Consider the following 13,431-nt stretch of genomic DNA (forward strand, 5'->3'; position numbering starts at 1 on the left):
ATAGTGTATAAACTGATGTACGACCACTCTGTGATATGTTTAAGGGAAGTTTCTACTGTGGCTATGAGAGGGGATCGCCGGAGACATGCGGGAGAGTGAGAGCCGAGAGAGAAGTAGACGGAACATAACCAAGGTTTTCTGCAAGAGAGAGACCAGCAGGGAACAGAGAACAGAGAAAACATTGGGAAAAGCAGGCGTGGGGGACACAGCAACAAGAGTAGGACCAGCTGTGGGAATGGGAGCCAGGGAGCTGAAAGGAGTTTAGGGGAGGAGGTGAGGCTAGCATGGACTTTGAGACTGGCACTTGAGATGCTGAGGAGACTAGAGGTCAGCATGGGCTCTGATATGCTGATAGGAGCCACAGGTAATAATCATATGTCCCTTCAGTCAGAGGTAAGGGAAATCACTCTTTTTGATAAATGGGAACCAGTTTCACAAGTTCCTGAGGAATGATGGCTTTCATCTAACCCTAGATATCATCTTATAGTCCAGGTTGAGATCATTTCTGGGTATTTGGACTGACTTTTGGGGTTTGGGGAGTTGGAGTTTCCTTTGAACCTGACAATATGAACATATGCTGTGGGGATTAATTATATTAACTTTGCTTGAATGAATTCATTTGCATTTTTCAATACTAAGAAAATCCTGCTTCTAACTCTTCATTAACAATACATAAACATTGCTATTTTGTCAGTCAGTCTTTAGGAATATGATGTGTAGTCACTCACCTGAGTGCTTCTAACAGCAGAATATAAATTCACTATCTTGACACTCATAGTACAATGTCTTAGGGCTACTATTACTGTGATGAAACACCACAACCAAAAGCAACTTGGGGAAGAAAGGGTTTATGTGGCTTACATATTCTGAGTCACAGTCTGTTTAGGGGAACCAACACAGGAACTCAAACTGGGAAGGAATCAGAAGAGCGAGCTGACACAGAGGCCATGGAGTAGTGCTACTTGTTAGCTTGCTCCTAATTGCTTGCTCAGCAACTTTCCTATAGAAACCAGGACCACCACACCACCATCCACATCAAACTAATTAAATGCAATTTTTCTACCTTCTCGACTACAGCCTGACCTTATGGAGGCATTTTCTTGATGACACTAGCCTCTGTCAAGTTGACACAACACTAGCCACCTGAGTCCACATCTGAGCCTCCTTGCTGTACTCTGAACTCTGAACCATACAAGTAATCTACCATGTGCAAGATGCCATGTGGGACAGAAAAGAGAGTGGGCACAAAACCAGACGGAGCCCCTTCTGTGGCTGACTTAAAAGGGAACTCAGTAGCCTAGCTTTGGAGCTAGCAGGGCATGCGTCATGCAAGTAAAGGATGGCATCTGTGCCATCACAACGTAGTCTCCAGTTCTACCAGTCACAGGACTGGCACAACACCAACCAGAAACTCTCTATTTCACAAATGACACCTTGCCAAATTACTGAGGAGGTGTCCCCCCTTCCCATTCTGGCTGCAAATACGCAGTCCTCTAAAGTTGTTCACAGTGCTTACAAGTGCTTACTTCACCTCTGTCCCAGTGCCCTAGGATCCTTCTAACCTGTTTTTACAGACTCTTCAATTTACAGAACTATTGCCAAGGTCACTGAGAAGTACAGCTTTCCCCTTTAGCTCCCAGGAAATAATCTGGGTTTCCCTGGGATGCCCAGAGAATAGCAATACAATTGAGGCTGCAGCTTTTGGACGGAACCAGTTGACCAGACACAAGGTGATATGTGTGTGCCATAAGTTTCTGAGTAACTATATAGAAAGAGCTTCTCTTCTGGGTGGAAGCACTCCCTAAACTGTCATTCAGAAATGAAGGAAGAGCATGTCCTCACTCAGGACGGGGGGCAGCAGAAGCCCCACTTCAGTATTTGTCCTGCACCTGCTTCAAGTATTTCTTCTCTCTGGGCTGAACTTAATTTGTATCCTTCCCATGGAGCAAATCATAATGGCAAGTGTACAGGTTAATTCAGTGGGTGCTGGGTGCTGGTGGGTCCTTCATGAATTAAGAGACCGTGATAGTCAGTCATCTGAGAGCACTATGCCTACACTGCACTTGGAATTAGAAGAGGGGAAAGGTGACTGCTCTAGGCTTTATCTGCTAGTGATCCAGCACACTGGCTCAAAGCTACCACTGACAGAGGTGGAAATGGCCTGTAGTGTGGCTCTCAAGCCCCGAGTAACTCTCAGCTGCTACAGGGGTTTACGTTCTAGCTTGTAGGTCCCCTTCTGTCTTGGTAGCTCCCTGGAATTCTAAGCCACCAGGGAATTCTAAGCTTCTCATCCTTATCTCTTCACAACCCCATCTTCTTCAGTAGCCCTCCTTTTCTCAACTGCCTCAGCTCCCTACAGTTTCTGCTCTCTGGATTTTTCAGTCAAGTTCCTGTTGCAACAGCTGCTGTTACAGCTGTCAGCACTGCTACAATCATTCCCCTCCCCCTCCTCTTGTCAGCACCGAAGCCTGCCTTACCAACCACCAGGATCACAATCACACAAGAAAAGACCACTCAAGACTTCTCCTTTCGTTGGGCTTCCCCTTTGAGTACCAGTGAGCAGGTCTGAAGGTTTGATTGAGGATGATTCAGAATGCAACCTCAATAGAGACAGGAAGGCCTAGTGGCATGGAAATGAAGGATTGTAATTATGCCAATCACAATAAGCTTCCAGTTCCACTGCTCTTTCATAACAACCAACCAGAAGTCCTATACTCCACCAATCACTGCCTGCCTTCTGGCTGAGGAGGAGTCCACCTGTTCCCAGCCTAAGAGTTCCCACTGTTTACCAGTGCCTCAGAGAGAGTGAACCCCTCCAACCTGTTATACAAGCTCTTCATCTACAGAATTATTGCTAAAGTCAGGGAGAGCATTTTTGGGGGAACTCTAAACTCTTATATAGGAAGCAAAAGATAATACCTCCATCAATGGTAGTGGGTGGTCCACACCTTTGACCCCTGCACTTGCAGAAGGATCTCTGAATTCTAGGCCAGCATAGTCTACAGAGCAAGTTCCAGGACAGCCAAGATTACACAAAGACCCTGTCTCAAAAAAAAAAAAGATTTCTGAAATTCAAAATTAAAAGGTATGTCACACAAAAGCCCTGTATCAAGTCCCAGGAATAAGAGGTATAGACTCCTAAAGAAAACTGGTCTTTAAGAAGGATTAATTTAGAGCGCAAGGCCCTGGGTTCGGTCCCCAGCTCCGAAAAAAAGAAAAAAAAAAAAAAGAAGGATTAATTTATGTAATTATATTTTAACTTCAAAAAATAAATTTAATTAATAATAAAATAAAACATCTTAAGTAAAAAAGAAATATTAATTGAAAATGGTAATTGTGAGCTCCAGTGAAGACTGCCATGCTTATTAGGTGGGAAAGCTCTAACACAGCCTGACCTCAGGCTCCTGCCACACTACATTGTTAAGGAAATGAGTGAACCAGATACTTGCACTTCTGAATTCACTGCTGTCACTGCTGTGGTCCTGGTCCTGGTCTGACAGCATCCTAGCCTATCAGAGTCATACAGTAGCTATCAACCAACAGAGCAAAGTTGGGCTTCAATTCTGGCAAATAATAGCAAACAAACAAGGACAATATGGTGTAGCTGTTCAGTGTCACCAGGCCTGATAACCTGATATCCTTTGATTCATGGAGTCCACATGGTATAGAAAGAATTGACTTCTGAAAGTTGTCCTCTGACCATTATGTATACACCATGGACTACGTTCTGTTAAACAGCACCAATCTCTCTGGGATCTGGAAGAGGAACTCTAAGATTAAAGAGGCCTCTTGGGGTTCAGTCCTGGAGGACACACATGCAGGGGGAGGCTGGATTATTTACTAGCTGTAACCCTGAGTACACGCAAAGGAGTCTGCTCGGTTTATGTGGCAGTGTGCCGGTTCTGTCTGCTTCTCTTTGAAGACCATTTCTGTATTTCTCGCTTACTGTTAAAGTCAATAATGTTTAAATAATACTAGTATACATTGTCATTGAAATATTACTCATAATAATCAAAAGCAAAGGGCATCATTCTGTACAGGAGCACTTGCCTAGCATGCATGAAGGCCTGGACTCCACCCCTAGGACTGGAGGTGGAAAGTGGTGGGGCTGTAGACAGACAAAAGCTGGCTGAACGTGACAAACATGCCAATAGCTAGAAGTTAAGCTAAACAACTCCAATTGGGAGACTCCATTTCTCTGTTAGCCTGTTCCCTAAAATAGTTTAAGCCTTATAATGCATGCCTGTCAATCTCACTGGCTTCAGAATCTGCATTCTAAAAAGCTATTAGTATCTGTTGATTTCAGTTGATCCATTATCCCAAATGCTGGGGATATTCATAGTACTTCAGATTTCAGATCCTGTCACACATGGGACACGGACACACACAGAGTAAGGTGTATCTTGGGGATGAGAAAAGTCTAAACACAACGTCATGATATTTCATGTGTACTTCACACACAAACTAAAGGCAATTTTACATGTTTATAGCATCTGCTTTGACTACAGTCTGTCATCTGAGATCAGGTATGCAAATTTTCATGTCTGGCATCAAGTCAGTACTCAAAACTGTTGGATTTGTAGGATTTTGAATTAGGGGTATCCAACTATGAGTAATGGTATTCATCAGATAAAAAATTAAAACAGAAATTCTGATAGTATTTTTCAGTTCATTTAAAAGTAATAAACTCAGACTCAGCAAGTAAAAGTATTTGCCAAGCAAGTGTGACAACATCATGAGTCTGATCCCCAGAACTCACAGTGGAAGGAGAGAACAGAATCCTAAAATGTCTTCTAGGTAGAGGTGGTGGCACAAGCCTTTAGTCCCAGCACTTGGAGGCAGAGGCAGGTGGATCTCTGAGTTCAAAGCTACCCTGGTCTACAAAGTTAATTCTAGGACAGCCAGGGGTACACAGAGAAACCCTGTCTGGTGGTTTAAAGGGAAGTTGTCCTCTGACTGCCACCATGTGCTGTGTAAGATGTGCCCATCATTATACATGATAATGATAGATAATAAGGTTATTACATATTAATATTTTATGACTGTTATTTTCAAAACAAGAACTGGTCATCCTTGGAGAACAATTTACTGCTATTGGATAGTGGAAGTAAAGAGTTCATTGTCTTAAGCGATGTGGCCACTGGTGAGTCCCCATGGTCCGCCATGGACACAATCACACCCATACTCATGTTGAAGGCCCTGAATTCAGTGAGTCACAACACAAAAACAAAAACTGGTCAAAGTGGGAGGAAGTCTTGCAGAAAGAAGAGGAGGGAGAGTGAAAGGTGGAAAAATAGGATAAGGCTATATGATCAGTGTACTACATATGGGTAAGAAATTGCCAAAGTGTAAATTTAACTTAAAAAAGAAAAAAAAATTCTAAAAAGAAAGCAAATCTGTTAAACACTTAGCAAATCATTTAGTATTGATCCTGGCTATAAGAATCTAGACATCCTTACCTATACCAATGGTCAGTCACACTGCAGCATCCATGTAACTGCTCAAAGATTCAACTACTTGAGAAAGGCTAGATGTCTTAGAATTATCATGAAAAATATTGTTGATTTTGTGAGAATTTCAGGGTCCCTAGGTTGCACTCTGAAAATGATTATTCTAAACCACCATTTCTTCAATGTATTAAGGGAACATGGTAAAGTAAGGTAAGAGACCTTCCACCTGATAAGAACATATAAAAAAAAAAAACTAATGGGGACAGAAGGTTGGAAACCCTGTATTCTGTTAGCACAGAGCAGTAGGTAATTGAAATAGAATTATCAAGAACTAATAAGCAGTAGATTCCGATAAGCATGGGTGTCATAAAAGCTCTTGGCATCTCTTTGATTTCATCAGAAAATCTACCCAGACTCCCATCATTAGAGCACAACTGGGAATGAGAACCAGACAACAGAGGACTCATGAACAGCTTTTTAACATAGCCCTGGCATGGTGTAGGTGACAAGCATGTGTAGGGGGAGGTGCTGATAGTAAGGTCTGGTCCCCTAATTGGTTCTTGATTTGGTCAAAAAGAAGGTGGGACCTGTTGCTGGGCAAATGGTGCAGGTGGGACTTCCCTGGGTCCCAGGAGGAAAAAGGAGCCGTAGGGCAAGAAAGGGGGCTTTTTTTTTGCTGTCATGCATTGGACTGAGTAGAAAGCGGCCATCATGTAAGACCTTAGGGCAGCTAGGGCCTGCAGCCTCCACTGTGGGTAGCACCGAGGAGCTTAATGGGAGCTAGCTGATACAGGCTAACTAGTAAGTTTAGGACAGGAGACTCTGTGCCCAGCAATTGTGCTATCTGGCATGTTCTTTTTTTTTTTTTTTTTTTTAACTTGAGTATTTCTTATATACATTTCGAGTGTTATTCCCTTTCCCGGTTTCCGGGCAAACATCCCCCTCCCCCTCCCCTTCTTTATGGGTGTTCCCCTCCCCATCCTCCCCCCTTGCCGCCCTCCCCCCAACAATCACGTTCACTGGGGGTTCAGTCTTAGCAGGACCCAGGGCTTCCCCTTCCACTGGTGCTCTTACTAGGATATTCATTGCTACCTATGAGGTCAGAGTCCAGGGTCAGTTCATGTATAGTCTTTAGGTAGTGGCTTAGTCCCTGGAAGCTCTGGTTGGTTGGCATTGTTGTTCATATGGGGTCTCGAGCCCCTTCAAGCTCTTCCAGTTCTTTCTCTGATTCCTTCAATGGGGGTCCTGTTCTCAGTTCAGTGGTTTGCTGCTGGCATTCGCCTCTGTATTTGCTGTATTCTGGCTGTGTATCTCAGAGATCTACATCCGGCTCCTGTCTGCCTGCACTTCTTTGCTTCATCCATCTTGTCTAATTGCGTGGCTGTATATGTATGGGCCACATATGGGGCAGGCTCTGAATGGGTGTTCCTTCAGTCTCTGTTTTAATCTTTGCCTCTCTATTCCCAGCCAAGGGTATTCTTGTTCCCCTTTTAAAGAAGGAGTGAAGCATTCACATTTTGATCATTCGTCTTGAGTTTCATGTGTTCTAGGCATCTAGGGTAAATTAATAAAGCTGTGTGAGTATTTTTCATCCACAGAGCATAGGTGGCAGAGAGAAAGAAAGGCCGGCTGCAAGGCGAAGCTAGCTGGGAGGAACAAAAGAGAAGTCAAGTGGGAGCCAGTGGAGCCCAGACTGCAGCTCTTGGTTTTCCTGGATTGGGGGATGGTTATGATCAATCCTGGGCTAAGTCACATGGAGCAAATGGAACTGGGAGAGGTCTGAGTGCAGGCCGAGCTCCCAGAAAAGGCAGTAGCACGTTTTTAAAATTATAGGCAACAAGCATGAGGGAAATAGGAGACAGTCTACAGAACAGAAGAAACATTTATAAACCATATGCCTGGCAAAGAATTAACATGCAGAAGCTAAGCATGGTGGCTCATGTCAATAATTGCAACACTCTGGGAGGCAAGGTAAGAGGATTATGATGTCAAGGCTCGCCTAGACCACATGGCTAGATTCTGTCTCCCAAAACAAGGCAAACTCGACATATTCAGAATATGTAAGGAGCTCCAAAAACTCAAGAGCCAAAACCCACATGACCCAATTCTGAAACTAAGTGACAGTCTTAAACAGTATTTCTCAGAAGACATCGAAATGGCCACGGCAAACACTTACATCACTAACTAACAACGAGCGAATCACATACATTATTTTAAGTTTTTAAACCAAACTGTACAGATTTAACTATTTGGAGGATCAGGAAAACATGGAAACGGATCAGGCAAACCGGCCTTTAACAAAGCCCATGTGGGCCTTGGCAAAGCCTCCTGAATGAACACACATCCGCAGGCACTCCCACTGTGAGGTTCAGAAGAGCACACAGTTCTGTAATGAACTTACACATAGGAAAGCTCTGCCTTTCTTCTGTAATCTTCTACTTCCTAATATAAGACCGCACATGTCAAGCATTTGGTATAGAAAAAAATAGATTCTTAAATTTCTCCCTGATTTTGACTAGCTCCTAGAACGGTGAATTTAAAAAATCCACATGGAATTTTTTAAACCTAAAGGTAAACATTTTTATAGGACTTAGTGTTACATTTTTTTGTTGCATGGAATCTGCCATATTGTCTTTTTTTTTTTTTTTTGGTGCATTCAAATATTTTAGGATACCCATTTTTCCCTTAAAAATATTTTAAGTGAAATATTTCAAGATATTACCTGTGCCGATAGGCAGAGATTTTTTAAATCCACAGTAAAACAGCTAGGGTAATTCTTTTGATATTTTATAATAGTAACTATGGTCTCTTAAGAGACATTTTTCAAAAGTGCTTATTTATTTAGTGGTTGGCAGGACTCTATTTATAAATATCCTAATGTCCTGATTCTTTGAGATTAAAACAGTATATGATCAAATCTTTATACTTTTTCCAAATAGACCCTGTTTGTATCTAGTGTTAATATATCTTTTAACAACATTGACAGATGTTGTTAAAGATGGCTGAATATGAAAGAAAATTCGCTTCAACTACCTCACTCTTTTTATCAAATCCAGCTCTGCGTACCAGTGCATTCTGTCTTACTCTTTGGTTTTGGTTTATGAGGATAAACTTGCTAAACTTCCCATTAGAAAGGGTGAGTGGTCCCTGCAGAGCAAACTGGAATGCTGAAGTTACGTTGTTCTTTTCAAAGATCCAAGCCAAACAACTTTTAATCCATACAGAAGATATTCATTAAAAGATGACATTCAATTTTAAATAGTTTATACTAATGATTCACGAACACTTTAAACATATTTACTCAAGGTGCTTCTGATTTTAAAACAATTAATTTTGACTTCTGTAATAATATTTACAGCTGGGGATGTAGCTCAGATTGTAGACTCTGGTGTGCACAGGGCCTGGTTCTACACCCCCATCACCACAGAAACCATAAATCCAGCACTCAAAAGGCATATTCAGAAAGGTCAAAAGTTCAAGGCCTATCTCAGATACACAAAGATTTCAAGATTGGCCTGGGATACAGAAGACCCTAACTCCATTTTTTTGTTTGTTTGTTTGTTTGTTTGTTTGTTTTTTAAAAAAGCATTTCTTCCCTGCACTGTTTTAATCTAAACTGGCAAGGCACTGATGAGGAGGACCCCTGCCCACCGTCACTCTGTCTACACAGTATCTGGAGGATGATGAGCCCTGCTCACTGTCACTCTGTCTACACAGTATCCAGACATGGCAAAAATAATGACATGAACACAAAACTGTGTTATAATAAACTAAGCATTTAAAACAAGAGCATTCCAACAATAAATACCAAATGCGTTACTGTTAGTGCTTGAGAGAGTCACAGGAAAATAAACCTTTACAAGCAGTTTCCTGGAAATCAATTCACAGTAAGTAAAAGAATTTTAATAGTATATACAATTTAAAGCTAGCAAGAAAGCATTCAAAATTGAGCTTTACTAAATTTCTACATATTCAACATCTTAACTGTACATTTTTCCTAGAAGCTGATTATTTCAACTAAAATAATTAAAATTGGGCCCGCAAAGTCATGGTTAAATCCGGTCAGTTAATTCAATGTCAGAAGTAGTCAAACCGATAAAGCCAACAACTGACAAGTAGGATTTCATAAATCCCATTAAAAATCCAAACAAAGCAGGTCATGATGGCACATGTATTTGATTCCAGAACTCAGAAGGCAGAGACAGGTGGATATCTGTGAGTTTGAGGCCAGCCCGGTCTACAGAAAGAGTTAGTTCCAGAATACCCAGGCCTCCACAGAGAAACCCTGTCTCAAAAAACAAAACAAAACAAAACAAAAAACCCAAAAGCTTCTAAACAACAAAAGAAACAATCAACAGAGTAGAGAAGAAGCCCACAAATTGGAGAGAATTTCTGCTAGCTATATATCTAAAGGAAGATGAAAATCCAGAACAAAGAAACACATAGAAACAAATTCAAATACCAAGGAAACAAACTAAGTGGATAATCTATCTACTCATCTGAGACTTTTGAGTTCTCAAAAGAAGTTTAAAATATATACACACACACATACACACACACACACACACAAACTAAAAAATACCTCAAAAATGTTCATTATTTCTAGTCATTAAGGAAATACAAGTTATATAACTTTAAGAATTCAACAGGGTTGGGTATTTAGCTCAGTTGTAGAGCACTTGCCTCGTAAGCGCAAGGCCCTGGGTTCGGTCCTCAGCTCCGAAGGGGGGAAAAAAATTCATCTTACCCAGTCAGAATGACAAAGATATTTTTTGGCGCTTTAAGTTGGGATTCTTCACAATCTACACATAATAGTCAAAATGTCAAATGCACAAAACAAAGAATATTAAAAGCAGTAAGGAAAAAAGGTCAAGTAACATATAAAGGCAGACCTATCAGATTTACACCAGACTTCTCAACAGAGACTATGAAAGCTAGAAGATCCTGGGCAGATATCATACAGACCCTCAGAGAACACAAATGCCAGTCCAGGCTACTATATCCAGCAAAACTCTCAATTAACATAGATGGAGAAACCAAAATATTCCATGACAAAATCAAATTTACACAATATCTTTCCACAAATCCAGTCCTACAAAGGATAATAGATGGGAAACTCCAACACAAGGAAGGAAATTACACCCTAAAAAAAAGCAAGAAAGTAATCTTCTTTCAACTAACCCAAAAAAAGATAGCCACACAACATAATTCCACTTCTAACAACAAAAATAACAGGAAACAACAGTCATTGGTCCTTAATATCTCTAAACATTAATGGACTCAATTCTCCAATAAAAAGACATAGACTAACAGACTGAATATGTAATACCCAGCATTTTACTGTATACAGGAAACACACCTCAATGACAAAGACAGACAATACTTCAGAGTAAAAAGTTGGAAAACAATTTTCCAAGCAAATGGTCCCAAGAAACAAGCTGGAGTAGCCATTCTAGTATCAAATAAAATCAACTTTCAACCAAAAGTTATGAAAAAAGATAAGGACACTTCATATTCATCAAAGGAAAAATCCACCAAAATGAACTCTCAATTCTGAATATCTATGCTCCAAGTGCAAAGGCACCTACATTCATAAAAGAAACCTTAGTAAACTTCAAAGCATACATTGCACCTCACATAATAATAATGGGAGACTTCAACACCTCACTCTCATCAATGGACGGATCATGGAAAGAGAAACTAAACAGAGACACAGAGAAACTAACAGAAGTTATGAACCAACTGGATTTAACAGATATCTATGGAACATTTCATCCTGAAACAAAAGAATATGCCTTCTTCTCAGCACTTCAGGGTACCTTCTCCAAAACTGACCATATAATCTGTCACAAAACAGGCCTCAACAGATACATGAAGACTGAAATAATTGCATGCATCTTATCACATCACCATGGAATAAGGCTGGTTTTCAATAACAAAAACTACAGAAAGCCCACATACATATGGAAGCTGAACAACACTCTACTCAATGACAACTTGGTCAAGGAAGAAATAAAGAAAGAAATTAATGACTTTTTAGAATTTAATGAAAACGAAATCACAGCATACCCAAACTTATGAGACACAATGAAAGCAGTGCTAAGAGGAAAACTCATAGCTCTGAGGGCCTCCAAAAAGGAACTGGACCATACACTAGCTGCTTGACAGCACACCTAAAAGCTCTACAACAAAAAGTAGCAAATACACCAAAGAGGAGTAGATGGCAGGAAATAATCAAACTCAGAGCTGAAATCAACCAAGTAAAAACAAAAAGAACTATACAAAGAATCAACAAGACTAGATGCTAGTTCTTTGAGAAAATCAACAAGATAGATAAACTCTTAGCCAGACTAACCAGAGGGCCCAGAGAGTATCCAAATCAACAAAGTGAAAAGTGAAGGGGCTGGAGAGATGGCTCAGCGGTTAAGAGCACTGACTGCTCTTCCAGAGGTCCTGAGTTCAATTCCCAGCAACCACATGGTGGTTCACAACCATCTGTAAGGAGATCTGATACCTTCTTCCAGCGTGTTTGAAGACAGCAACAGTGAACTCACATATATAAAATAAATAATCTTTAAAAAGAAAAGAAAAACGAAAAGGGAGACATAACAACAGAATCTGAGGAAATTTAAAAAAATCATCAGATCCTACTACAAAAGCCTATACTGAACAAAACTTGAAAATCTGGAGGAAATGGACAATTTTTAGAAAGATATCAGGTACCAATGTTAAATCAGGATTGGATAAACAATCTAAACAGTCCCATAACTCCTAAAGAAATAGAAGCTGTCATTAAAAGTCTCCCAAACGGGGCTAGAGAGATGGTTCAGTGGTCAAGAGCACTGCCTACTTTTCCTGAGGTCCTGAGTTCAAATCCCAGCAACCACATCGTGGCTCACAACTATCAATACTGAGAACTGATGCCCTCTTCTGGTGTCTGAAGACAGCTACAGTGTACTTATATATAATAAATAAATTTTAAAAAAAAGTCTCCCAACCAAAAAAAGCCCAGGACAAGATGGGTTTAGTGCAGAATTCTATGAGACCTCCATGCAAGACCTAATACCAGTACTCTCCAAACTATTCCAAAAAATAGAAACAGAAGGAACACTACCCAATTCCTTCTATGAAGCCACAATTACGCTTATACTTCAACCACACAAAGACCCAACAAAGAAAGAAAACTTCAGACCAATTTCCCTTATGAATGATCCATTCTTATTCACCCTGTATAAAGCTCAAGTCCAAGGTACATCAAGGAACTCCACATAAAACCAAATACACTCAAACTAATAGAAGAAAATGTGGGGAAAAGCCTCAACACATGGGCACTGGGGAAATTTTCCTGAACAAAACACCATTCTCTAAGATCAAGAATGGACAAATGGGATCTCATAAAATTGCAAAGCAGGGGGAGGAGGGAGAGGATAGGGAGTTTATGGGCAGGAAACCAGGAAAGGGGATAACATTTGAAATGTGAATAAAAACATATCCATAAAACAAACAAAAAGAACTATCCCTATGAAGTGTCACTGACAGGACAGCCTAAACATGAGCTGAACAAGGACAACATCCAGAGATATGCTAATTTGGATGGCAGGAAACAGGGACAATGGGGGGTGGGGACCCAGAGGACAGAACACAATAGGAGGTCAGAGACTAGATGGGGACTCAGAAGGCCTCAACTCTACATAATGAAGGACAGGCAACTAAGAAATGCTGAGAGTGGGAGAAATAGTCTTCCCCAGAGAAGAACACAACAATTGGTGAATTGGTTATCCAATAACAAATGGTCAGTCCTGAAAACATACATTCAATTAACATAATACAGACAAGGTCATATAGTTAGAAATATATGTATGTACACATATGCATGTAACAACAATTAAGGAAAAAGGCTGTGAGTTTGAAAGGGGCAAGGAAGGTACATGGGAGGACTTGGAGAAAGGGAAAGAAGAATTAATTTCAAAAATAAAAAAAT

General features: G+C 40.6%; 1 protein-coding gene across 21 annotated transcripts in view; it reads right to left on the bottom strand.

Moving 5' to 3' along the window:
- Chn1 (chimerin 1) overlaps positions 1-13,431 on the bottom strand; it is a 167,095-nt gene that overhangs the window by 115,814 nt on the left and 37,850 nt on the right. Inside the window, exon 2 of one of the 21 annotated variants that reach the window (XM_087654774.1) lies at positions 2,920-3,041. The gene's annotated coding sequence lies outside the window, so the exon portion shown is untranslated. 21 annotated transcript variants of the gene reach the window in all.

This window comes from Rattus norvegicus, chromosome 3 (assembly GCF_021556685.1).
Source record: "Rattus norvegicus strain SHRSP/BbbUtx chromosome 3, alternate assembly SHRSP_T2T, whole genome shotgun sequence".
Taxonomy (NCBI): domain Eukaryota; kingdom Metazoa; phylum Chordata; class Mammalia; order Rodentia; family Muridae; genus Rattus; species Rattus norvegicus.